This window comes from Patagioenas fasciata, unplaced genomic scaffold (assembly GCF_037038585.1).
Source record: "Patagioenas fasciata isolate bPatFas1 unplaced genomic scaffold, bPatFas1.hap1 Unplaced_1, whole genome shotgun sequence".
NCBI lineage: Eukaryota > Metazoa > Chordata > Aves > Columbiformes > Columbidae > Patagioenas > Patagioenas fasciata.
This window is the reverse complement of record NW_027288510.1, coordinates 3,190,366-3,216,563: the sequence shown is the minus strand read 5'-3', so window position 1 is coordinate 3,216,563 and position 26,198 is coordinate 3,190,366. Positions and strand designations below refer to the sequence as shown.

At 58.8% G+C, this 26,198-nt stretch overlaps 1 long non-coding RNA gene across 1 annotated transcript in view; it reads right to left on the bottom strand.

Moving 5' to 3' along the window:
* LOC139826711 (uncharacterized) overlaps nucleotides 1-16,536 on the bottom strand; it is a 35,040-nt gene extending 18,504 nt beyond the window's left edge. The window contains exon 1 of the long non-coding RNA XR_011736865.1: nucleotides 16,141-16,536. This is a non-coding gene — a long non-coding RNA (uncharacterized lncRNA). The remainder of the gene's footprint in view (nucleotides 1-16,140) is intronic.
* Nucleotides 16,537-26,198: the final 9,662 nt, after the last annotated feature.

The window sequence follows — 26,198 nt, the reverse complement described above, 5'->3', positions numbered from 1 at the left end:
GTCACAATGGGCCCTGGGGACTAATGTGGTCCCCACGGTGTCACAATATGTCCTGGAGACAAAGGGGGGTCCCCAGGATGTCACAATGGGCCCTTGGGACAATGGGGTTCCTGGGATGTCACAACGGGTCCCCAGTGACAAAGGGGGTCCCCAGGATGTCTCAATGGGCCCTGAGGACAATGGGAGGTCCCCATGGTGTCACAATGGGTCCCCAGTGACAAGAGAGGTCTCCACGGTGCCAGGATGGGTCCTGGGGACAAGGAGGTCCCCAGGATGTCACAATGGGCCGTGGGGACAAAGAGGCTCCCCAGGATGTCACAATGGGACATGGGGACAAGGGGGTCTCCAGGAACTCACAATGGGCTCTGGGGACAATGGAGGTTCCCCAGGATGTTCACAATAGGCCCTGAGGACAAGGGGTGGTCCCCATGCTGTCACAATGGGTCTCCAGTGACAAGGGGGTCCCCAAGGTGTCACAATGGGCCCTGGGGACAATGGGGGTTCCTGGGACGTAACAATAGGCCCTCGGGACAAGGGGGTTCCCCACAGTGTCACAATGGGCCCTGGGGACAAAGGGGGTCCGCACGGTGTTACAATGGTCCCGGGGGACAGGGGGGATGCCCAGGATGTCACAATGGGCCCTGAGGACAAGGGGGGGTCCCCATGGTGTCACAATGGGTCCCCAGTGACAAGGAGGGTCCCCATGGTGTCATGATGGGTCCCAGTGACAAGGGGGTCCCCAGGATTTAACAATGGACCCTGGGGAAAATGGGGGGTCCTGGGACGTCACAATGGGCCCTGGAGACAAAGGGGGGTCCTGGGATGTCACAATGGGCCCCAGTGACAAAGGGGGTCCCCTGAATGTCACAATGGGCCCTGGGGACAATGGGGGGTCCTGGGACGTGACAATGGGCCCTGGGGACAAGGAGGGATCCCCAGGATGTCACAATGGGCCCTGGGGACAATGGGGGGTCCTGGGACGTCACAATGGGCCCTGGGGACAAGAGGGGGTCCCCAGGATGTCACAATGGGCCCTGGGGACAAAGAGGGGTCCCCTGAATGTCACAATGGGCCCTGGGGACAAGGGGGTGCCGAGGATGTCACAATGGGCCCTGGGGACAATGGGGGTCCTGGGACGTCACAATGGGCCCTGGGGACACAGAGGGGCCCTAGGACGTCACAATCAGTCCTGGGGACAAGGTGGGGTCCCCTGAGAGTCACAATGAGCCCTGGGAAGAGAGGGGGCTCCCAAGGACATCACAATGGGCCCTGGGAACAATGGGGGGTCCTGGGACGTCACAATTGGCCCTGGGGACAAGGGCGGGTCTCCAGGATGTCACAATGGGCCCTGGGAACAAGGGGGGGTACCCATAGTGTCACAATGGGTCCTGGGGAAAATGGGGTCCCCAGGATGTCACAATGGGCCCTGGGGACAATGTGGGGTCCTGGGATGTCACAATGGGCCCCAGTGACAAAGGGGGTACCCTGAATGTTACAATGGGTCCCGAGGACAGTGGGGGGTCCTGGGATGTCACAATGGGCCCTGGGGACAAGGAGGGATCCCCAGGATGTCACAATGGGCCCTGGGGACCAGGGGGGGTCCCCAGGATGTCACAATGGGCCCTGGGGACAACGGGGGGTCCTAAGACGTCACAATGGGCCCTGGGGCCAAGCAGGGATCCCCTGGATGTCACAATGGGCCCTGGACACAATGGGGGGTCCTGGGACGTCACAATGGGCCCTGGGGACAAGGGGGGGTCCCCAGGATGTCACAATGGGCCCTGGGGACAAAGAGGGGTCCCCTGAATGTCACAATGGGCCCTGGGGACAAGGGGGTGCAGTGGATGTCACAATGGGCCCTGGGGACAATGGGGGGTGTCCAGGATGTGAGAATGAGTCCTGAGGACAAGGGGGGGTCCCCATGGTGTCACAATGGGCCCTGGGGACAAAGGGGACCCCATGGTGCTACAATGGCCCTGGGGACAAAGGGGGGTCCTGGGATGTCACAGTGGGCCCTGGGGACAAACGGGGTGTCCCCACGGTGCCACAACGGGCCCTGGGAGCAAGGGGGTGGCCCCAGGATGTCACAATGGGTCCTGGGGAAAATGTAAGGTCCTGGGCTGTCACAATGGACCCTGAGGACAAGGGGGGTCCCCAGGATGTCACAATGAAGTCTTGGGACAAAGGGGTCCCCAGGATGTCACAATGGGGCCTGGGGACCAGGGGGGGTCCTGGGATGTCACAATGGGCCCCAGTGACAAAGGGGGTCCCTATGGTGCCACAATGGGCCCTGGGGACAAAGGGGGTCCCCTGGATGTCACAATGGGCTCTGGGGACAAGGAGGGTCCGCAGGATGTCACAATGGGCCCTGGGGACTAGGGGGGGTCCTGGGATGTCACAATGGGCCCTAGTGACAAAGGGGGTCCCTATTGTGCCACAATGGGCCCTGGGGACAAAGGGGGTCCCCTGGATGTCACAATGGGCCCTGGGGACAAAGAGCGTCCCCAGCATGTCACAATGGGCCCTGGGGACAAAGAGCGTCCCCAGCATGTCACAATGGGCCCTGGGGACAAAGGGGGTCCCCACGGTATCAGAATGGGCCCTGGGGACAAAGGGGGGTCCCCTGAATGTCACAATGGGCCCTGGGGACAAGGGGGTGCCGAGGATGTCACAATGGGCCCTGGGGACAATGGGGGGTCCCCTGAATGTCAAAATGGGCCCTGGGGACAAGGAGGGATTCCCAGGATGTCACAATGGGCCCTGGAGATAAGGGGGTGTCCCCAGGATGTCACAAGGGCCCTGGGGACAATGTGGGGTCCTGGGATGTCACAATGGGCCCCAGTGACAAACGGGGGCCCCTGAATGTCACAATGGGCCCTGGGGACAATGGGGGTCCTGGGACGTCCCAATTGGCCCTGGTGACAAGGAGGGATCCCCAGAATGTCACAATGGGCTCTGGGGACAAGGAGGGTCCGCAGGATGTCACAATGGGCCCTGGGGACTAGGGGGGGTCCTGGGATGTCACAATGGGCCCTAGTGACAAAGGGGGTCCCTATTGTGCCACAATGGGCCCTGGGGACAAAGGGGGTCCCCTGGATGTCACAATGGGCTCTGGGGACAAGGTGGGTCCCCAGGATGTCACAATGGGCCCTGGGGACAAAGAGCGTCCCCAGCATGTCACAATGGGCCCTGGGGACAAAGGGGGTCCCCACGGTATCAGAATGGGCCCTGGGGACAAAGGGGGGTCCCCTGAATGTCACAATGGGCCCTGGGGACAATGGGGGGTCCCCATAGGGTCACAATGGGTCCTGGGGACAAGTGGGGTCCCCAGGATGTCACAATGGGCCCTGGGGACAATGTGGGGTCCCCTGAATGTCACAATGGGCCCTGGGGACAAGGGGGTGCCGAGGATGTCACAATGGGCCCTGGGGACAATGGGGGGTCCCCTGAATGTCAAAATGGGCCCTGGGGACAAGGAGGGATTCCCAGGATGTCACAATGGGCCCTGGAGATAAGGGGGTGTCCCCAGGATGTCACAAGGGCCCTGGGGACAATGTGGGGTCCTGGGATGTCACAATGGGCCCCAGTGACAAACGGGGGCCCCTGAATGTCACAATGGGCCCTGGGGACAATGGGGGTCCTGGGACGTCCCAATTGGCCCTGGTGACAAGGAGGGATCCCCAGAATGTCACAATGGGCTCTGGGGACAATGGGGGTCCTGGGACGTCCCAATTGGCCCTGGGGACAAGGAGGGATCCCCAGAATGTCACAATGGGCCCTGGGGACAATGGCGGGTCCTGGGACGTCACAATGGGCCCTGGGGACAAGGGGGGGTCCCCAGGATATCACAATGGGCCCTGGGGAAAAAGAGGGGTCCCCTGAATGTCACAATGGGCCCTGGGGACAAGGGGGTGCTGAGGATGTCACAATGGGCCCTGGGGACAATGGGGGGTCCTGGGACGTCACAATGGGCCCTGGGGACAATGGGGGGTCCTGGGATGTCACAATGGGCCCTGGGGACAAAGGGGCCCCCTGAATGTCACAATGGGCCCTGGGGACAATGGGGGGTCCTGGGACGTCACAATGGGCCCCAGTGACAAGGGGGGGTCCCCAGGATGTCACAGTGTGCCCTGGGTACAAAGAGGCGTCCCCGGAATGTCACAATGGGCCCTGGGGACAAGGGGGTGCCCTGATTGTCACAATGGGGCCTGGGGAAAATGGGGGGTCCTAAGACGTCACAATGGGCCCTGGGGACAAGGAGGGATCCCCACGATGTCACAATGGGCCCTGGGGACAAGGGGGTGCAGTGGATGTCACAATGGGCCCTGGGGACAATGGGGGGTCCTGGAATGTCACAATGGGCCTTGGGGACAATGGGGGTCCCCAGGATGTCACAATGGGCCCTGGGGACAATGGGGTTGCCCAGGATGTCACAATGGGCCCTGGGGACAATGGGAGTCCCCAAGGTGTCAGAACGAGCCCTGGGGACAAAGTGGAATCCTGGAATGTCACAATGGCCCCCAGTGACAACGGGGTTCCCCATGGTGTCACAATGGGCCCTGGGGACAAAAGGGGTCCCCAGGATTTCACAATAGCACTGGGGACAAAGGGGGTCATGGGATGTCACAATGGGCCTTGGGGACACAGAGGGGCCCTAGGACGTCACAATCAGCCCTGGGGACAACGGGGGGTCCCCTGAAAGTCACAATGAGCCCTGGGAACAGAGGGGGCTCCCCAGGACATCACAATGGGCCCTGGGAACAATGGGAGGTCCTGGGACGTCACAATGGGCCCTGGGGACAAGGAGGGATTCCCAGGATGTCACAATGGGCCCTGGAGATAAGGGGGTGTCCCCAGGATGTCACAAGGGCCCTGGGGACAATGTGGGGTCCTGGGATGTCACAATGGGCCCCAGTGACAAACGGGGGCCCCTGAATGTCACAATGGGCCCTGGGGACAATGGGGGTCCTGGGACGTCCCAATTGGCCCTGGTGACAAGGAGGGATCCCCAGAATGTCACAATGGGCTCTGGGGACAATGGGGGTCCTGGGACGTCCCAATTGGCCCTGGGGACAAGGAGGGATCCCCAGAATGTCACAATGGGCCCTGGGGACAATGGCGGGTCCTGGGACGTCACAATGGGCCCTGGGGACAAGGGGGGGTCCCCAGGATATCACAATGGGCCCTGGGGAAAAAGAGGGGTCCCCTGAATGTCACAATGGGCCCTGGGGACAAGGGGGTGCTGAGGATGTCACAATGGGCCCTGGGGACAATGGGGGGTCCTGGGACGTCACAATGGGCCCTGGGGACAATGGGGGGTCCTGGGATGTCACAATGGGCCCTGGGGACAAAGGGGCCCCCTGAATGTCACAATGGGCCCTGGGGACAATGGGGGGTCCTGGGACGTCACAATGGGCCCCAGTGACAAGGGGGGGTCCCCAGGATGTCACAGTGTGCCCTGGGTACAAAGAGGCGTCCCCGGAATGTCACAATGGGCCCTGGGGACAAGGGGGTGCCCTGATTGTCACAATGGGGCCTGGGGAAAATGGGGGGTCCTAAGACGTCACAATGGGCCCTGGGGACAAGGAGGGATCCCCACGATGTCACAATGGGCCCTGGGGACAAGGGGGTGCAGTGGATGTCACAATGGGCCCTGGGGACAATGGGGGGTCCTGGAATGTCACAATGGGCCTTGGGGACAATGGGGGTCCCCAGGATGTCACAATGGGCCCTGGGGACAATGGGGTTGCCCAGGATGTCACAATGGGCCCTGGGGACAATGGGAGTCCCCAAGGTGTCAGAACGAGCCCTGGGGACAAAGTGGAATCCTGGAATGTCACAATGGCCCCCAGTGACAACGGGGTTCCCCATGGTGTCACAATGGGCCCTGGGGACAAAAGGGGTCCCCAGGATTTCACAATAGCACTGGGGACAAAGGGGGTCATGGGATGTCACAATGGGCCTTGGGGACACAGAGGGGCCCTAGGACGTCACAATCAGCCCTGGGGACAACGGGGGGTCCCCTGAAAGTCACAATGAGCCCTGGGAACAGAGGGGGCTCCCCAGGACATCACAATGGGCCCTGGGAACAATGGGAGGTCCTGGGACGTCACAATGGGCCCTGGGGACAAGCGGGGGTCTCCAGGATGTCACAACGGGCCCTGGGGACAAAGAGGGGTCCCTAAAGTGTCACAATGGGCCCTGGGGACACAGAGGGGCCCTGGGACGTCACAATCAGCCCTGGGGACAAAGTGGGGTCCTGGGATGTCACAATGGGCCCCAGTGACAAAGGGGGTCCCCATGGTGCCACAATGGGCCGTGGGGACAAAAGGGGTGCCCAGGATGTCACAATGGGCCCTGGGGACCAGGGTGGTCCTGCGATGTCACAATGGGCCCTGGGGACAAAGGGTGTCCCCTGGTTTTCACAATGGGCTCTGGGGACAAAGGGGGGTCCTGCGATGTCACAATGAGCCCTGCGGTCAAGGGTGGTACCCACAGTGTCACAATGGGCCCTGGGAACAAGTGGGGTTCCCCATAGTGACACAATGGGTCCTGGGGACAATGTGGGGTCCTGGGATGTCACAATGGGCCCCAGTGACAAAGGGGTTCCCTGAATGTTACAATGGGTCCTGAGGACAATGGGGGTCCTGGGACGTCACAATGGACCCTGGGGACAAGGAGGGATCCCCAGGATGTCACAATGGGCCCTGGGGACAAGGGGGGGGCCCAGGATGTCACAATGTGCCCTGGGTACAAAGAGGCGTCCCCTGAATGTCGCAATGGGCCCTGGGGACAAGGGGGGGTCCTAAGACGTCACAATGGGCTCTGGGGCCAAGCAGGGATCCCCAGGATGTCACAATGGGCCCTGGAGACAATGGGGGGTCCTGGGACGTCACAATGGGTCCCGGTGACAAGGGGGCATCCCCAGGATGTCAAAATGCGCCCTGGAGCCCAGGGGGGTCCTGCGATGTCACAATGGGCCCTGGGGACAAAGGGGGTCCCCTGGATGTCACAATGGGCTCTGGGGACAAAGGGGATCCCCACGGTATCAGAATGGGCCCTGGGGACAAATGTGGGTCCTGGGATGTCACAATGAGCCCTGCGGACAAGGGTGGTACCCACGGTGTCACAATGGGCCCTGGGAACAAGGGGGGGTCCCCATAGTGTCACAATGGGTCCTGGGGACAAGTGGGGTCCCCAGGATGTCACAATGTGTCCTGGGGACAATGTGGGGTCCTGGGATGTCACAATGGGTCCCAGTGACAAAGGGGCCCCCTGAATGTCACAATGGGTCCTGGGGACAACGGGGGGTCCTGCGACGTCACAATGGGCCCCAGTGACAACGGGGGTCCCCAGGATGTGACAATGGGCCCTGGGGACAAAGAGGGGTCCACTGAATGTCACAATGGGCCCTGGGGACAAGGGTGGTACCCACGGTGTCACAATGGGCACTGGGCACAAGGGGGGGTCCCTATAGTGTCACAATGGGTCCTGGGGACAAGTGGGGTCCCCAGGATGTCACAATGGGCCCTGGGGACAATGTGGGGTCCTGGGATGTCACAATGGGCCCCAGTGACAAACGGGGGCCCCTGAATGTCACAATGGGCCCTGGGGACAATGGGGGGTCCTGGGACGTCACAATGGGCCCTGAGGACAATGGTGGGTCCCCTGAATATCACAATGGGCCCTGGGGACAACGGGGGGTCCGCAGGATGTCACAATGGGCACTGGGGACAAAGGGTGGGTCCCCATGGTGTCACAATGGGCCCAAGTGACAAGGAGGTTCCCACGGTGCCACGATGGGTCCTGGGGACAAGGGCGTCCCCCAGATGTCACAATGGGCCCTGGGGACAATGGGGTTGCCCAGGATGTCACAATGGGCCCTGGGGACAATGGGAGTCCCCAAGGTGTCAGAACGAGCCCTGGGGACAAAGTGGAATCCTGGAATGTCACAATGGCCCCCAGTGACAAAGGGGTTCCCCATGGTGCCACAATGGGCCCTGGGGACAAAAGGGGTCCCCAGGATTTCACAATAGCACTGGGGACAAAGGGGGGTCATGGGATGTCACAATGGGCCCTGGGGACAAGGGAGATCCCCATGGTGTCACAATAAGCCCTGGGGACAAAGTGGGGTCCTGGGATGTCACAATGGGCCCCAGTGACAAAGGGGGTCCCCATGGTGCCACAATGGGCCCTGGGGACAAATGGGGTCCGCAGGATGTCACAATGAACCCTGGGGACAAAGGGTTTTCCTGGGACATTTCAATGGGCCCTGGGGACAAAGGGGGGACCCCAGGATGTCACAATGGACCCTGGAAACAAAGGGGGGTCCTGGGATGTCACAATGGGCCCTGGGGACAATGGGGGGTCCTGGGACGTCACAATGGGCCCCAGTGACAAGGGGGGGTCCCCAGGATGTCACAGTGTGCCCTGGGTACAAAGAGGCGTCCCCGGAATGTCACAATGGGCCCTGGGGACAAGGGGGTGCCCTGATTGTCACAATGGGGCCTGGGGAAAATGGGGGGTCCTAAGACGTCACAATGGGCCCTGGGGACAAGGAGGGATCCCCACGATGTCACAATGGGCCCTGGGGACAAGGGGGTGCAGTGGATGTCACAATGGGCCCTGGGGACAATGGGGGGTCCTGGAATGTCACAATGGGCCTTGGGGACAATGGGGGTCCCCAGGATGTCACAATGGGCCCTGGGGACAATGGGGTTGCCCAGGATGTCACAATGGGCCCTGGGGACAATGGGAGTCCCCAAGGTGTCAGAACGAGCCCTGGGGACAAAGTGGAATCCTGGAATGTCACAATGGCCCCCAGTGACAACGGGGTTCCCCATGGTGTCACAATGGGCCCTGGGGACAAAAGGGGTCCCCAGGATTTCACAATAGCACTGGGGACAAAGGGGGTCATGGGATGTCACAATGGGCCTTGGGGACACAGAGGGGCCCTAGGACGTCACAATCAGCCCTGGGGACAACGGGGGGTCCCCTGAAAGTCACAATGAGCCCTGGGAACAGAGGGGGCTCCCCAGGACATCACAATGGGCCCTGGGAACAATGGGAGGTCCTGGGACGTCACAATGGGCCCTGGGGACAAGCGGGGGTCTCCAGGATGTCACAACGGGCCCTGGGGACAAAGAGGGGTCCCTAAAGTGTCACAATGGGCCCTGGGGACACAGAGGGGCCCTGGGACGTCACAATCAGCCCTGGGGACAAAGTGGGGTCCTGGGATGTCACAATGGGCCCCAGTGACAAAGGGGGTCCCCATGGTGCCACAATGGGCCGTGGGGACAAAAGGGGTGCCCAGGATGTCACAATGGGCCCTGGGGACCAGGGTGGTCCTGCGATGTCACAATGGGCCCTGGGGACAAAGGGTGTCCCCTGGTTTTCACAATGGGCTCTGGGGACAAAGGGGGGTCCTGCGATGTCACAATGAGCCCTGCGGTCAAGGGTGGTACCCACAGTGTCACAATGGGCCCTGGGAACAAGTGGGGTTCCCCATAGTGACACAATGGGTCCTGGGGACAATGTGGGGTCCTGGGATGTCACAATGGGCCCCAGTGACAAAGGGGTTCCCTGAATGTTACAATGGGTCCTGAGGACAATGGGGGTCCTGGGACGTCACAATGGACCCTGGGGACAAGGAGGGATCCCCAGGATGTCACAATGGGCCCTGGGGACAAGGGGGGGGCCCAGGATGTCACAATGTGCCCTGGGTACAAAGAGGCGTCCCCTGAATGTCGCAATGGGCCCTGGGGACAAGGGGGGGTCCTAAGACGTCACAATGGGCTCTGGGGCCAAGCAGGGATCCCCAGGATGTCACAATGGGCCCTGGAGACAATGGGGGGTCCTGGGACGTCACAATGGGTCCCGGTGACAAGGGGGCATCCCCAGGATGTCAAAATGCGCCCTGGAGCCCAGGGGGGTCCTGCGATGTCACAATGGGCCCTGGGGACAAAGGGGGTCCCCTGGATGTCACAATGGGCTCTGGGGACAAAGGGGATCCCCACGGTATCAGAATGGGCCCTGGGGACAAATGTGGGTCCTGGGATGTCACAATGAGCCCTGCGGACAAGGGTGGTACCCACGGTGTCACAATGGGCCCTGGGAACAAGGGGGGGTCCCCATAGTGTCACAATGGGTCCTGGGGACAAGTGGGGTCCCCAGGATGTCACAATGTGTCCTGGGGACAATGTGGGGTCCTGGGATGTCACAATGGGTCCCAGTGACAAAGGGGCCCCCTGAATGTCACAATGGGTCCTGGGGACAACGGGGGGTCCTGCGACGTCACAATGGGCCCCAGTGACAACGGGGGTCCCCAGGATGTGACAATGGGCCCTGGGGACAAAGAGGGGTCCACTGAATGTCACAATGGGCCCTGGGGACAAGGGTGGTACCCACGGTGTCACAATGGGCACTGGGCACAAGGGGGGGTCCCTATAGTGTCACAATGGGTCCTGGGGACAAGTGGGGTCCCCAGGATGTCACAATGGGCCCTGGGGACAATGTGGGGTCCTGGGATGTCACAATGGGCCCCAGTGACAAACGGGGGCCCCTGAATGTCACAATGGGCCCTGGGGACAATGGGGGGTCCTGGGACGTCACAATGGGCCCTGAGGACAATGGTGGGTCCCCTGAATATCACAATGGGCCCTGGGGACAACGGGGGGTCCGCAGGATGTCACAATGGGCACTGGGGACAAAGGGTGGGTCCCCATGGTGTCACAATGGGCCCAAGTGACAAGGAGGTTCCCACGGTGCCACGATGGGTCCTGGGGACAAGGGCGTCCCCCAGATGTCACAATGGGCCCTGGGGACAATGGGGTTGCCCAGGATGTCACAATGGGCCCTGGGGACAATGGGAGTCCCCAAGGTGTCAGAACGAGCCCTGGGGACAAAGTGGAATCCTGGAATGTCACAATGGCCCCCAGTGACAAAGGGGTTCCCCATGGTGCCACAATGGGCCCTGGGGACAAAAGGGGTCCCCAGGATTTCACAATAGCACTGGGGACAAAGGGGGGTCATGGGATGTCACAATGGGCCCTGGGGACAAGGGAGATCCCCATGGTGTCACAATAAGCCCTGGGGACAAAGTGGGGTCCTGGGATGTCACAATGGGCCCCAGTGACAAAGGGGGTCCCCATGGTGCCACAATGGGCCCTGGGGACAAATGGGGTCCGCAGGATGTCACAATGAACCCTGGGGACAAAGGGTTTTCCTGGGACATTTCAATGGGCCCTGGGGACAAAGGGGGGACCCCAGGATGTCACAATGGACCCTGGAAACAAAGGGGGGTCCTGGGATGTCACAATGGGCCCTGGGGACAATGGGGGGTCCTGGGACGTCACAATGGGCCCCAGTGACAAGGGGGGGTCCCCAGGATGTCACAGTGTGCCCTGGGTACAAAGAGGCGTCCCCGGAATGTCACAATGGGCCCTGGGGACAAGGGGGTGCCCTGATTGTCACAATGGGGCCTGGGGAAAATGGGGGGTCCTAAGACGTCACAATGGGCCCTGGGGACAAGGAGGGATCCCCACGATGTCACAATGGGCCCTGGGGACAAGGGGGTGCAGTGGATGTCACAATGGGCCCTTGGGACAATGGGGGGTCCTGGAATGTCACAATGGGCCTTGGGGACAATGGGGGTCCCCAGGATGTCACAATGGGCCCTGGGGACAATGGGGTTGCCCAGGATGTCACAATGGGCCCTGGGGACAATGGGAGTCCCCAAGGTGTCAGAACGAGCCCTGGGGACAAAGTGGAATCCTGGAATGTCACAATGGCCCCCAGTGACAACGGGGTTCCCCATGGTGTCACAATGGGCCCTGGGGACAAAAGGGGTCCCCAGGATTTCACAATAGCACTGGGGACAAAGGGGGTCATGGGATGTCACAATGGGCCTTGGGGACACAGAGGGGCCCTAGGACGTCACAATCAGCCCTGGGGACAACGGGGGGTCCCCTGAAAGTCACAATGAGCCCTGGGAACAGAGGGGGCTCCCCAGGACATCACAATGGGCCCTGGGAACAATGGGAGGTCCTGGGACGTCACAATGGGCCCTGGGGACAAGCGGGGGTCTCCAGGATGTCACAACGGGCCCTGGGGACAAAGAGGGGTCCCTAAAGTGTCACAATGGGCCCTGGGGACACAGAGGGGCCCTGGGACGTCACAATCAGCCCTGGGGACAAAGTGGGGTCCTGGGATGTCACAATGGGCCCCAGTGACAAAGGGGGTCCCCATGGTGCCACAATGGGCCGTGGGGACAAAAGGGGTGCCCAGGATGTCACAATGGGCCCTGGGGACCAGGGTGGTCCTGCGATGTCACAATGGGCCCTGGGGACAAAGGGTGTCCCCTGGTTTTCACAATGGGCTCTGGGGACAAAGGGGGGTCCTGCGATGTCACAATGAGCCCTGCGGTCAAGGGTGGTACCCACAGTGTCACAATGGGCCCTGGGAACAAGTGGGGTTCCCCATAGTGACACAATGGGTCCTGGGGACAATGTGGGGTCCTGGGATGTCACAATGGGCCCCAGTGACAAAGGGGTTCCCTGAATGTTACAATGGGTCCTGAGGACAATGGGGGTCCTGGGACGTCACAATGGACCCTGGGGACAAGGAGGGATCCCCAGGATGTCACAATGGGCCCTGGGGACAAGGGGGGGGCCCAGGATGTCACAATGTGCCCTGGGTACAAAGAGGCGTCCCCTGAATGTCGCAATGGGCCCTGGGGACAAGGGGGGGTCCTAAGACGTCACAATGGGCTCTGGGGCCAAGCAGGGATCCCCAGGATGTCACAATGGGCCCTGGAGACAATGGGGGGTCCTGGGACGTCACAATGGGTCCCGGTGACAAGGGGGCATCCCCAGGATGTCAAAATGCGCCCTGGAGCCCAGGGGGGTCCTGCGATGTCACAATGGGCCCTGGGGACAAAGGGGGTCCCCTGGATGTCACAATGGGCTCTGGGGACAAAGGGGATCCCCACGGTATCAGAATGGGCCCTGGGGACAAATGTGGGTCCTGGGATGTCACAATGAGCCCTGCGGACAAGGGTGGTACCCACGGTGTCACAATGGGCCCTGGGAACAAGGGGGGGTCCCCATAGTGTCACAATGGGTCCTGGGGACAAGTGGGGTCCCCAGGATGTCACAATGTGTCCTGGGGACAATGTGGGGTCCTGGGATGTCACAATGGGTCCCAGTGACAAAGGGGCCCCCTGAATGTCACAATGGGTCCTGGGGACAACGGGGGGTCCTGCGACGTCACAATGGGCCCCAGTGACAACGGGGGTCCCCAGGATGTGACAATGGGCCCTGGGGACAAAGAGGGGTCCACTGAATGTCACAATGGGCCCTGGGGACAAGGGTGGTACCCACGGTGTCACAATGGGCACTGGGCACAAGGGGGGGTCCCTATAGTGTCACAATGGGTCCTGGGGACAAGTGGGGTCCCCAGGATGTCACAATGGGCCCTGGGGACAATGTGGGGTCCTGGGATGTCACAATGGGCCCCAGTGACAAACGGGGGCCCCTGAATGTCACAATGGGCCCTGGGGACAATGGGGGGTCCTGGGACGTCACAATGGGCCCTGAGGACAATGGTGGGTCCCCTGAATATCACAATGGGCCCTGGGGACAACGGGGGGTCCGCAGGATGTCACAATGGGCACTGGGGACAAAGGGTGGGTCCCCATGGTGTCACAATGGGCCCAAGTGACAAGGAGGTTCCCACGGTGCCACGATGGGTCCTGGGGACAAGGGCGTCCCCCAGATGTCACAATGGGCCCTGGGGACAATGGGGTTGCCCAGGATGTCACAATGGGCCCTGGGGACAATGGGAGTCCCCAAGGTGTCAGAACGAGCCCTGGGGACAAAGGGGAATCCTGGAATGTCACAATGGCCCCCAGTGACAAAGGGGTTCCCCATGGTGCCACAATGGGCCCTGGGGACAAAAGGGGTCCCCAGGATTTCACAATAGCACTGGGGACAAAGGGGGGTCATGGGATGTCACAATGGGCCCTGGGGACAAGGGAGATCCCCATGGTGTCACAATAAGCCCTGGGGACAAAGTGGGGTCCTGGGATGTCACAATGGGCCCCAGTGACAAAGGGGGTCCCCATGGTGCCACAATGGGCCCTGGGGACAAATGGGGTCCGCAGGATGTCACAATGAACCCTGGGGACAAAGGGTTTTCCTGGGACATTTCAATGGGCCCTGGGGACAAAGGGGGGACCCCAGGATGTCACAATGGACCCTGGAAACAAAGGGGGGTCCTGGGATGTCACAATGGGCCCTGGGGACAATGGGGGGTCCTGGGATGTCACAATGGGCCCTGGGGACAAAGGGGGTCCCCAGGATGTCACGATGGGCACTGGGGAAAAGGGGGGTCCCCATGGTGTCACAATGGGCCCTGGGGACAAAGGGGTCCCCCAGATATCGCAATGGGCCCTGGGGACAAGAAGGGATCCCCAGGATGTCACAATGGGCCCTGGGGACAAGGGGGTGCAGTGGATGTCACAATGGGCCTTGGGGACAATGGGGGGTCCTGGAATGTCACAATGGGCCTTGGGGACAATGGGGTTGCCCAGGATGTCACAATGGGCCCTGGGGACAATGGGGTTGCCCAGGATGTCACAATGGGCCCTGGGGACAATGGGAGTCCCCAAGGTGTCAGAACGAGCCCTGGGGACAAAGTGGAATCCTGGAATGTCACAATGGCCCCCAGTGACAAAGGGGTTCCCCATGGTGTCACAATGGGCCCTGGGGACAAAAGGGGTCCCCAGGATTTCACAATAGCACTGGGGACAAAGGGGGGTCATGGGATGTCACAATGGGCCCTGGGGACAAGGGAGATCCCCATGGTGTCAGAATAAGCCCTGGGGACAAAGTGGGGTCCTGGGATGTCACAATGGGCTCTGGGGACAAGGAGGGTCCCCAGGATGTCACAATGGGCCCTGGGGACAAAGGGGGGTCCTGGGATGTCACAATGGGGCCCAGTGACAAAGAGGGTCCTCATGGTGCCACAATGGGCCCTCGGGACAAAGGGGGTCCCCTGGATGTCACAATGGGCTCTGGGGACAAGGAGGGTCCCCAGGATGTCACAATGGGCCCTGTGGACAAAGAGCGTCCCCAGCATGTCACAATGGGCCCTGGGGACAAAGGGGGTCCCCACGGTATCAGAATGGGCCCTGGGGACAAAGGGGGGTCCCCTGAATGTTACAATGGGCCCTGGGGACAGTGGGGGGTCCTGGGACATCACAATGGGCCCTGGAGACAAAGAGCGTCCCCAGCATGTCACAATGGGCCCTGGGGACAAAGAGGGGTCCCCTGAATGTCACAATGGGCCCTGGGGACAAGGGGGTGCAGTGGATGTCACAATGGGCCCTGGGGACAATGGGGGGTGTCCAGGATGTGAGAATGAGTCCTGAGGACAAGGGGAGGTCCCCATGGTGTCACAATGGGTCCCCAGTGACAAGGAGGGGTCCCCATGGTGTCACAATAGGCCCTGGGGACAAAGTGGGGTCCAAGAATGCCACAATGGGCCCTGGGGACAAAAGGGGTTGCCATGGTGCTACAATGGCCCTGGGGACAAAGGGGGGTCCTGGGATGTCACAATGGGCCCTGGGGACAAAGGGGGTGTCCCCATGGTGCCACAACGGGCCCTGGGAGCAAGGGGGTGGCCAGGATGTCACAATGGGTCCTGGGGAAAATGGGGGGTGCCCAGGATGTCACAATGGACCCTGAGGACAAGCGGGGGTCTCCATGGTGTCACAATGGGCCCCAGTGACAAAGGGGCCCCCTGAATGTCACAATAGGTCCTGGGGACAATGGGGGGTCCTGGGACGTCACAATGGGCCCTGGGGACAATGAGGGATCCCCAGGATGTCACAATGGGCCCTGGGGACAAAGAGGGGTCCCCTGAATGTCAGAATGGGCCCTGGGGACAAGGGGGTGCAGAGGATGTCACAATGGGCCCTGGGGACAATGGCCCTGGGGAACGGCTCCTCCTCTGCATTCATTAACAATTAACACCCTCAGCAGCGCTAATTAACACCCCCCCCACCCCCCCATATCCCCGCTGCCCCCTAATTACCCCCTAATTCGCGCTAATCACCCCTAATTCCCCCTCATTACTCACCCAGCAGCCCCTCGATGTCCGCAGCCGCCATCTTGCCCCGCCGGGAGGGCCACAAACCACCTCAAAATTGACCCAAAATAGCGCTTTTTCAACCCAAAACCCTCCCGCTGAGGCTCCCCGAGCTGTGTCCCCAAAGCCCCCGCTGTTGTCACCTCGGGAAAAGCGCGAAAAAAGCGGCCCCGGGGGTCCCCGCGCTTCGTTTCGCGCTCTGAGGGAAACCGCGGGAAAACGAGCGGAGACGGAAAGAGCCGAGCGGAGCCGAATGGGCCCGAGCGGAGCCGAGCGGCGCCCGAGCGGAGCCGAGCGGCGCCCGAGCGGAGCCGAACGGCGCCCGAGTCCCGGCCGGGGCCGAACGCACCCGAAGGGACCCGAAGTCTTCCCGAAGGGGTCCGAGTGGAGCCGAACGCACCCGAAGGGACCCGAACCCACCCGAGTGGACCCGAACCCACCCGAAGGGGCCGGAACCCACCCGAAGGAGCCCGAACCCACCCGAGTGGACCCGCACCCACCCGAAGGGGCCCGAAGTCTCCCCGAAGGGACCCGAACCCACCCGAAAGTGCCCCAAAAGGCGCCAAACTCCCAAATCCCCCCCTTTTTACCCCAAAACCCGTGTTCCGCTCCCCCCCCGGCCCCTCCTCTTCCTCCCCCCCCCCCACTTTTTCCCCCTTTTTCCGCCTCACGATCTTTTCCCGCCGCGGCGGCGGCTGCGAGCGAGGCCACGCCCCCTTCCTCAGGCGGCGGCCAATGGGAAGGGGGGGGGGTGCGTGGCCACGCCCACTGTGCGTGGCGTGCGCAGAGGCGGCTCCGAGAGGAGCCGAAGATACACGAAGGGAGCCGAAGGGACCCGAGGGGACCCGAACGCACCCGAAGGGACCCGAACGCACCCGAAGGGACCCGAGTGGGGCCCGAACGCACCCGAGGGGACCCGAAGGCACCCGAAGGGACCCGAACGCACCCGAAGGGACCCGAACGCACCCGAAGGGACCCGAGTGGGACCCGAACGCACCCGAAGGGACCCGAGGGGACCCGAACACACCCGAAGGGACCCGAAGGGACCCGAGTGGGGCCCGAACTCACCCGAAGGGACCCGAGGGGACCCGAACGCACTTAGGGGGCTCCATGAGTCACTTATGGGTCACTATGCGGCACTCCTGGGTCCCTAAGGGGGAAATTATGGGGGTCTATGGGGAGTTCAGGAGGGACCCAGGAGTACCCCAAGGGACCCAGGAGTACCCCAAAGGACCCAGGAGTTCAGGAGGGACCCAGGAGTGCCCCAAAGGACCCAGGAGTGCCCCAAAGGACCCAGGAGTACCCAAATGTGTTGTGTTTTGTTTTTTCTCTCTTGTTTATATCCTCTTTTACCTGAAATGGGACAATGGGGGCAATGGGGGGCAATGGGAGTCAATGGGGGCAATGGGGATCAATGGGGGGCAATGGGGGCAATGGGGATCAATGGGGGGCAATGGGGATCAATGAGGATCAATGGGGGGCAATGGGGGGCAATGGGGATCAATGAGTCAACGGGGTCAATGGGGGTCAATGGGAGTCAATGGGTCAATGGGGTCAATGGGGTCAATGGGTCAATGGGGTCAATGGGGGTCAATGGGGTCAATGGGAGTCAATGGGGTCAATGGGTCAATGGGATCAATGGGGGTCAATGGGGTCAATGGGGATCAATGGGGTCAATGGGGGTCAATGGGAGTCAGCGGGGTCAATGGGGTCAATGGGATCAATGGGGGTCAATGGGGCAATGGGGTCAATGGGGTCAATGGGTCAATGGGGATCAATGGGTCAATGGGAGTCAATGGGGTCAATGGGGGTCAATGGGGTCAATGGGGATCAATGGGTCAATGGGGTCAATGGGTCAATGGGAGTCAATGGGGTCAATGGGTCAATGGGATCAATGGGGGTCAATGGGGTCAATGGGGATCAATGGGTCAATGGGGGTCAATGGGGCAATGGGGTCAATGGGGTCAATGGGGCAATGGGAGTCAATGGGGTCAATGGGGATCAATGGGGATCAATGGGAGTCAATGGGGTCAATGGGGGTCAATGGGGTCAATGGGGATCAATGGGTCAATGGGGTCAATGGGTCAATGGGAGTCAATGGGGTCAATGGGTCAATGGGATCAATGGGATCAATGGGGGTCAATGGGGTCAATGGGTGTCAATGGGGGTCAATGGGGTCAATGGGGATCAATGGGGATCAATGGGGGGCAATGGGGGGCAATGGGGATCAATGAGTCAACGGGGTCAATGGGGGTCAATGGGAGTCAATGGGTCAATGGGATCAATGGGGGTCAATGGGGTCAATGGGAGTCAATGGGAGTCAATGGGAGTCAAAGGGGTCAATGCGTCAATGGGATCAATGGGGATCAATGGGTCAATGGGGGTCAATGGGAGTCAGCGGGGTCACAGTATCACAGTATCACAGTATGTTTGGGATTGGAAGGGACCTCAAAAGATCATCTAGTCCAATCCCCCTGCTGGAGCAGGAACGCCTAGGTGAGGTCGCACAGGAATGTGTCCACGCGGGCTTTGAATGTCTCCAGGGAAGGAGACTCCACAACCTCCCTGGGCAGCCTGTTCCAGTGCTCTGTTACCCTCACTGAGAAGAAGTTCTTTCTCAAATTTAAGTGGAACCTCTTGTGTTCCAGCTTGATCCCATTGCCCCTTGTCCTATCATTGTTTGCCACTGAGAAGAGCCTGACTCCATCCTCCTGGCACTCACCCTTTATATATTTACAAACATTAATAAGGTCACCCCTCAGTCTCCTCTTCTCCAAACTAAAGAGCCCCAGCTCCCTCAGCCTTTCTTCATAAGGGAGATGCTCCACTCCCTTCATCATCTTTGTTGCCCTACGCTGGACCCTCTCCAGCAGTTCCCTGTCCTTCTTGAACTGAGGGGCCCAGAACTGGACACAATATTCCAGATGGGGTCTCACCAGGGCGGAGTAGAGGGGAAGGAGGACCTCTCTCGATCTACTGACCACCCCCCTTGTAATACACCCAAGGATGCCATTGGCCTTCCTGGCCACAAGGGCACAGTGCTGGCTCATGGTCATCCTGTTGTCCACCAGGACCCCCAGGTCCCTTTCCCCTACACTGCTCTCTAATAGGTCATGCCCCAACCTATACTGGAACTTGGGATTGTTCCTGCCCAGATGCAGGACTCTACACTTTCCCTTGTTAAATTCCATCAGGTTATCCCCCGCCCAACTCTCCAGCCTGTCCAGGTCCCGCTGGATGGCAGCACAGCTTCCAGTGTCAGCCACTCCTCCCAGCTTAGTGTCATCAGCAAACTTGCCGATAGTACACTCAATTCCCTCGACTAAATCATTAATGAATATATTGAATAATATTGGCCCCAGTACTGACCCCTGAGGCACTCCACTAGATACTGGCCTCCAACTGGACTCCGCACCATTGACCACCACTCTCTGGCTTCTCTCTTTAAGCCAGTTTGCAACCCACCTCACTACTCTATTGTCCAGACCACACCTCCTCAATTTAGCTGTGAGGATGCTGTGAGGGACTGTGTCAAAGGCTTTACTGAAGTCAAGGTAGACCACATCCACCGCTCTGCCATCATCCATCCACCTTGGTACATTCTCATTAAAGGCTATGAGGTTGGTCAAGCATGACTTACCCTTGGTAAAGCCATGCTGACTGCCCCTAATGACCCTCTTATCCCTGATGTGCCTTGAGATGGCACCAAGGATAAGCTGTTCCATTACTTTCCCAGGGACAGAGGTGAGGCTGACCGGTCTATAATTACCCGGGTCCTCCTTCTTGCCCTTTTTGAAGACTGCAGTGACATTTGCTTTCCTCCAATCCTCGGGCACCTCTCCCGTTTCCCAAGACTTGGTAAAAATGATGGAGAGCGGTCCAGCAATGACCTCAGCCAGCTCCCTCAGCACCCGCGGATGCATCCCATCTGGACCCATGGATTTATGGACGTCCAGACTACTTTATTGTTCCCTAACCCAGTCCTCATCGACTAAAGCAAACTCCTCCATTGACCTGGCTTCATCCGGGGTCTCAGGGGTACAGGGCTCCCCAGGACAGCCTCCAGCGGAGTAGACAGAGACAAAGGCGGCATTCAGCAATTCTGCCTTCTCTGTGTCTTCTGCCACCAGGGCACCCACCTCATTCATCAGTGGGCCTACATTGCCTCTGGTATTAGTTTTATCTGCTATGTATTTGAAAAAGTTCTTCTTGCTGTCCTTGACCCCTCTCGCCAGCTGTAATTCTAAGGAGGCCTTGGCTACCCTAGCTGCCCTCCTGCATCCTCTAACAGCAGCCTTATATTCCTCCCAAGTGGCCAGTCCCTGCTTCCATGACCTGTAAACTCGCCTCTTCTGCTTGAGCATACCCAACAGATCCCTATTCAACCACGCAGGCCTCCTGGCTCCCTTCCTCGACTTCCTACGTGTGGGGATGCTCTGATCCTGAGCATGGAAGAAGCAATCTCTGAATGCAATCCAGCTCTCTTGGGCCCCTTTTCCTTCAAGCAGTCTTGCCCATGGGATTGCCCCCAGCAATTGCTTGAAAAGGCCGAAATTAGCCCTGCCAAAGTCCAGGGTTGCAATTCTACTTGCTATTCTGTTCCTGCCACACGAGATGCTGAACTCCACCATCTCGTGGTCACTGCAACCCAGGCAGCCCTCAACCTTTACTGCTTCGACCAGACCCTCTTTGTTAGTGAGGATGAGATCCAGCAGTGCACCTCTCCTGGTCGGCTCCTCCACCATCTGCATGAGGAAGTTATCATCAATGCGCTGGAGGAACCTCCTGGGCTGTGCTGGCTGGCTGAATGGTCCTTCCAGCAAACATCAGGGGAGTTAAAATCACCCACAACAACCAGGGCCTGTGACTGTGAGGCCACTCTCAGCTGCGCATAGAAGGCCTCATCAACTTCCTCAGCCTGATCTGGTGGCCTGTAATAGACACCTACAACAGTATCACCCCTGCCAGCCTGTCCCTTGATCCTGACCCATACACTCTCAACTCGTTCCTCATCCGCTCCTGGGCAGAATTTAGTACATTGCAGTTGCTCTCTCACATAGAGAGCAGCTCCACCACCACTCCTGGTTGACCTGTGTTTCCTGCTGGCAGAATGTCTCACAGCCCCACTGAGGAGGGCAGGGGGTGGGAGATGGGAGCGCGTTTCAGTTTCCAGATCCCAGGACAGAGCCCAAACCATCCTGCCCTTGAAATCCCATTCCTTGAGCTGCACAGCTGGTGGGCTTCTGTGGACAATCATGTTAAAAAGCATCCTTCAAGTGTTTGTGTAATACGTCTAGGAATGTCAGTTTTTAAAGAAAAATAAAAGTTTAACAGGCTAATATTTAAATATCTGTAAAATAGTACTCTGTATCCGTGGTAGCCCCTCTGGCAATGACAATTAAATAGATATTTGCACTATAAGGCATGATACCCCACCCACAAGCAGACATCTAAGTGGTTCAGATGAAGGGTGGTCTGGCAAACGTCACCTTTGTGTCCCCAGGTGCACGGACACTGCTCATGTGCCTCTGCAGAGAGTGGCAGGAGCTGGGTCCCCTTCTCGGGACAGATTCCTTCCAGGAGAGACACAGACACAGGGGGAACTCATCAGGTCTTGACGGCATTTCCCTCGGCATCAGTTTTGACACATTGGGTGCTGTCCTGTGACTGCCCTTTCTCCACAAATGATCATACAAAGACAACCATTTAGTACAGCATGGTCATGAAGGGGCTGTTATGGACAAGAAAGCTCACCATGAACTCTGGAGAGAGAGAGGAAGTTTATAATAAGCACCAGGAAGAACCAAGAAGCTTAAGGCGTCTTCTGAAGAGTGGGAGGCCCTGAGCAGCCGTGCTTGGCCATGTGTAGGTGTGGGAGAGGGTCAGGGCCTGTCAGGGAGAAGCAGTGAGATGGCTGATGGCTTCAGTGAACCCTTCCAGCCATGTCTGAGCCCAGAAATGGAAAGCAGTTGATGTCTGCAGGTGGAGGAGGAACAGGAGGAAGATTTTCCTGGGAATATGGAAGGAAGAAAGGCCTCTCTTGGGCTGATCATGTATGGCAGTGACATTTCCATCCTGTGGGCATGGCTGTGCCTGGGAGGTGGGGAATGGCTGCTGCTGGGGTGTTTGTGCTCAGTCATGGCCCATGAGCTGACCCTGCTCTGCTCCTCTCTCACACTGCCCACACTGGATGGGCCTCAGGAATCATCCATGAGCCTGGTGGATCCATGAACCTCCTGGAGTGATGGGTATGGATCCAAATAGAGGATTCAAGCAAGTTTGGGACTGGGACATTGAGGTGATTGGTGACCATTGCCAGGTGTATGAAAGAAGTTGGGTGAGTTGTGAAGAACTCACAGGCATTTGCAGCTCCACAGAAAACCAGAGCCTTGCACTTAAAACAACAGCACAGAAAACCCACCCCAAAACACAAAACACTCACACTGACCACAGGAAAAGCCTTGGAAAACATTGGAGAAAAATCTACCAGGTCCCAGGGGTCAGGGCTCAGCCATTCTGGTGATGAACCAGCATCAAGGGCTCACATGGCATCAGAGCCACCTCCACACGGCCCTCACCACCTGTAACCAGTGTCTCCAAGTCTTTCCTTCACCAGCCTCCAGGGACAGGGACCTGCACTGGTTGTTTCCTTCACAGCTGTGTCAGTGATGGCCCTTCATGGTGTCCCACACACCCTCAGAAACTTGGGGTTCGCTTCTGCCTTTCACTTCATGAGAGGTTTGTTCATTGTTTCAGCATCTGCAGTTCAGGATCATGGCAGCAGAGGGCTCATTAACATCTGAAATGCTCTTACAAGGCAAGGCTCTGTGCATCTTTTTCCTAAAGGCTTCAAGTCTGTTGTTGATGATTAGGGAGATTTCAGAAATAGTAAAACAGAGAGCATTTCCATAATAAATAGCAATAAAGCTAAATTTCTTCTATTTCCTTCCATGCTCAGTTTTCATTTTCTGTAATGGTGTCTGAGCATCTGAGTTGCCTCAGGTCACCCTGACTTGAGCCCCATCCATTGCTGGGTTTTCTCCAGACTCCTGAGTTTAGGAATGAACTCCCAGGAGACCTTGCTGGTGAAGATGGGGGCAAAGAAGCCGTGAAGAACCTCAGTCCTGTCTGATTGTACTCTTACAAAGTTCAGCAGGAGGCCCATGTCTCTTATTTTAAGGAAACTGTGTAAGCTCGTCTTGCTGCCTTCATTCTCCCCTGCAGCTATGAAGTTCAGATCAGCTTTGGCATCATCTTTACATCGATGGACAAGGTTTCTGAATTCCTCCTCTGCAGCTTCCCCTGCTTCCACCTCCTGTGTGCTGCCTTTTTGTCCTGGAGCTCCATCAGTTCAGATGAGCAGCCTCACAAGATAAATGCTTCTTTTCATGGGTTCTCAAAGAAATCATTCTTGTGCTTGGAGCAGCCTGTCCTGTAAGGCTGCTCTGGTTTCCTGAGCTTCTTCACCTTTCAGGCCTGCTTCCACGTAACCACCTCATCTGCCATCCCCCAGTACGTCAAAGCCTTCTCTGGAGCCCACCAGCCTGTGCTCTGCTGCTGGCCTTCCTCCCTCCCCTCTGGTGACTGGGACCCCACTGTTTCCTGGTCACAACAGCCAAGGTGGACACTGACGTTCACATCCCTCACCAGCTCTTCCTTCTTGATCAGGAATAGATCCAGGTGAACATCACCCCTATTGGCCCACCAGGCAGACATGTTAAGAAGTCGGCCCAAGATCACCTCCTGGCCAGTGAGTGTCAGGGTCATTACAGTTCTCCATAGGAACCTGCTCATTGACTGGAGACATCCTAAGGTTGCTGACAGAAGATGTTTTCCATTTCTTCTCCACGGTCAAGTAATTTGTAACATCCAACTGGATGTACATGGCTAAGTCTTGGAACTGGGAGTGAGAGTGGCTGGGCACCTCACCTCACTGACTCCTGAGTCACCCATGTCAGGAAGACGTTGTCAATGAGCTCCAAAACCCTCCTTGTCCCCAGCCAGGAACCTGGGAGGTGTGGGACCATAGTCCTGCCCTTGGCCTTGCACAGCCCCACATCACACTGGCCAGGAAGGGCCCTGGGCAACGTGTGAGGGACAGGATCTGCCTTCCCAGGGCTGGGGGTCAGGGCTTGGCCCTTTGGTTAATGAAACACATTCAGGTTTACTCAGCATCAGAGCCACCTTTCACTTCATTACCCTTTGTTCTGCTTCAAGTTTTCTGTCCCAGCTGCCCTGGGGATGGTTTCTCAGCTGTGTCCCTCAGTGGGATTCTTTAACATTACAGGAAACTTTGAAGTTTAGATCTGAGTTTGACTTCTTCAACTTGCCCTCAGGGTCTGAGGTTCATGGACTCAGCACCAAAGCCACCAGAGGGGTCATTAAAGCGCCTTGGGCTGCTCCTGTGCTGCTGATCTGGGCTGGGCTCCTGGGACAGAGGGAGCTCCTGGCAAGCGGCAGCGCTGCAGAGAGACAGCTCTGCCCAGGAGCAGCTCCTCTGCACACGCAGCAGGGCTGAGGGCTCTGCCTGGGGATCTCAGGGAGACGAGCAAGGCAGAGAGAGATTAAAGGTGGTCAGGACTGGGAGGATGACTGAGAGCTCACTGGAGGAGAAACCTTTGCAGCCCTTGCCATGGTAAGTCTCTGGGTGCAGAGCAATGCAGCTGTAGCTCCTGGAGGCATCTCCTAAAACTGGCACAGGCACAGCTGGTGGGATCTGTAAGGTGGGGGATCTTGCACCTCAATTTTGAACAGCTGTGAAGCCGGGTGAGCCCCCAGGGGTGCCCAGGGCTGTCCTGCAGACCAGGGTCCCTGCACCCCAGGGCTGTGCCGGGGCAGGGACTCTGCCGCCTGCCAGGGTCAGCGCTCAGCCTGCCCAGGGAGATCCCATGGCAGCAGCTGTGGGTGGAAGGAGCGACCCCCGGCAGGGCAGGCAGGGACCTTGTGGGGTTGGAGGGTGCTGTGTGGGTCAAGGCTGCTCAGAGCGCCAGATCAACCCCACGGACATGGCAGAGAGTCCTTCTGAACAAGGACATCAAGACAGCAACAGCTGCAAGGGAAGGAGTCTGTGCTTTCAGTTTTCCACTCTTGGTTGTCTGGGTGTGCAGTGGGAGATGGGGATTTATTTCTCTCTTTGGAGAAGACACTGAGACCCCAGTTCTCGTTAGGACTTGTCTGAGCTGCTCCTGAGCCCCTGCACACACAGAGCTGCCCCTGGGCAGTGCCAGGAGGTGTGAGCAGGACAGAGCTGAGCACACAGCGGGTGGGACGGGGTCTGTGACACGGACAGGGAGCAGACCCAGGGACAGAGACACAGCTGCAGGCAGCACAGCCATGGGCAGGAAGAGTTAACTGCTACCAGAAATGCTGGAGATGGGATTTAGGAACCTCTCTCACATCCCCTGCAGTGCAGACACATTTCCCAGTGCAACCCCTGGTCTCCTCTCCTCTCCATCAGAGCCTCTGCCCCGAAGCAATGGGGTCCAGGTCCTGAGTCTCCACCTCAGCAGCTGGACCTCCAGGGGAAGGGTTCCTGGAACGTGAAACACAAAAAAGGTGCTAAAAGTACTTGCTCTACAGTGTCATTTCATGAGTGGCAGCAGCACAGCCGGGTAAGGAGAAGGTTCCACAGCATGCCCGTCTGCCTTTCTGTCCTTGCTTTATTTCTCAGAAGCACTGCAGTGTTCTTCCCTGTTTCTCCACCTGTTCCTGGAGCTCTTGCTCTCTGGGGTTGGGGTGGGACATGCAGCTGAAATATTCCCATGGTATGCATGGTCTTAGGAGCAAAGCACCGTGACTCAGCCTAAGTAGATCTGCCGCTTATTCTTTTGTACTGCCAGCAGATTGTGGAAGTAGAGTATAAAACCCATCCTTATGGAGAGATCTGTGCATTTTAGGCTTACTCTAAGTAAGTGGGACCGGCGGGCAAGGACTGAACCGGAACGGCGGGGCGGTTGGTCCTACGCAGAGACAGGAGCTGGACGCGACCGAGCGAGCCTCTCGCGGGTGGCTGCGGGACAGTGTACGCGACTCTACGAGTCGAGCTTTTC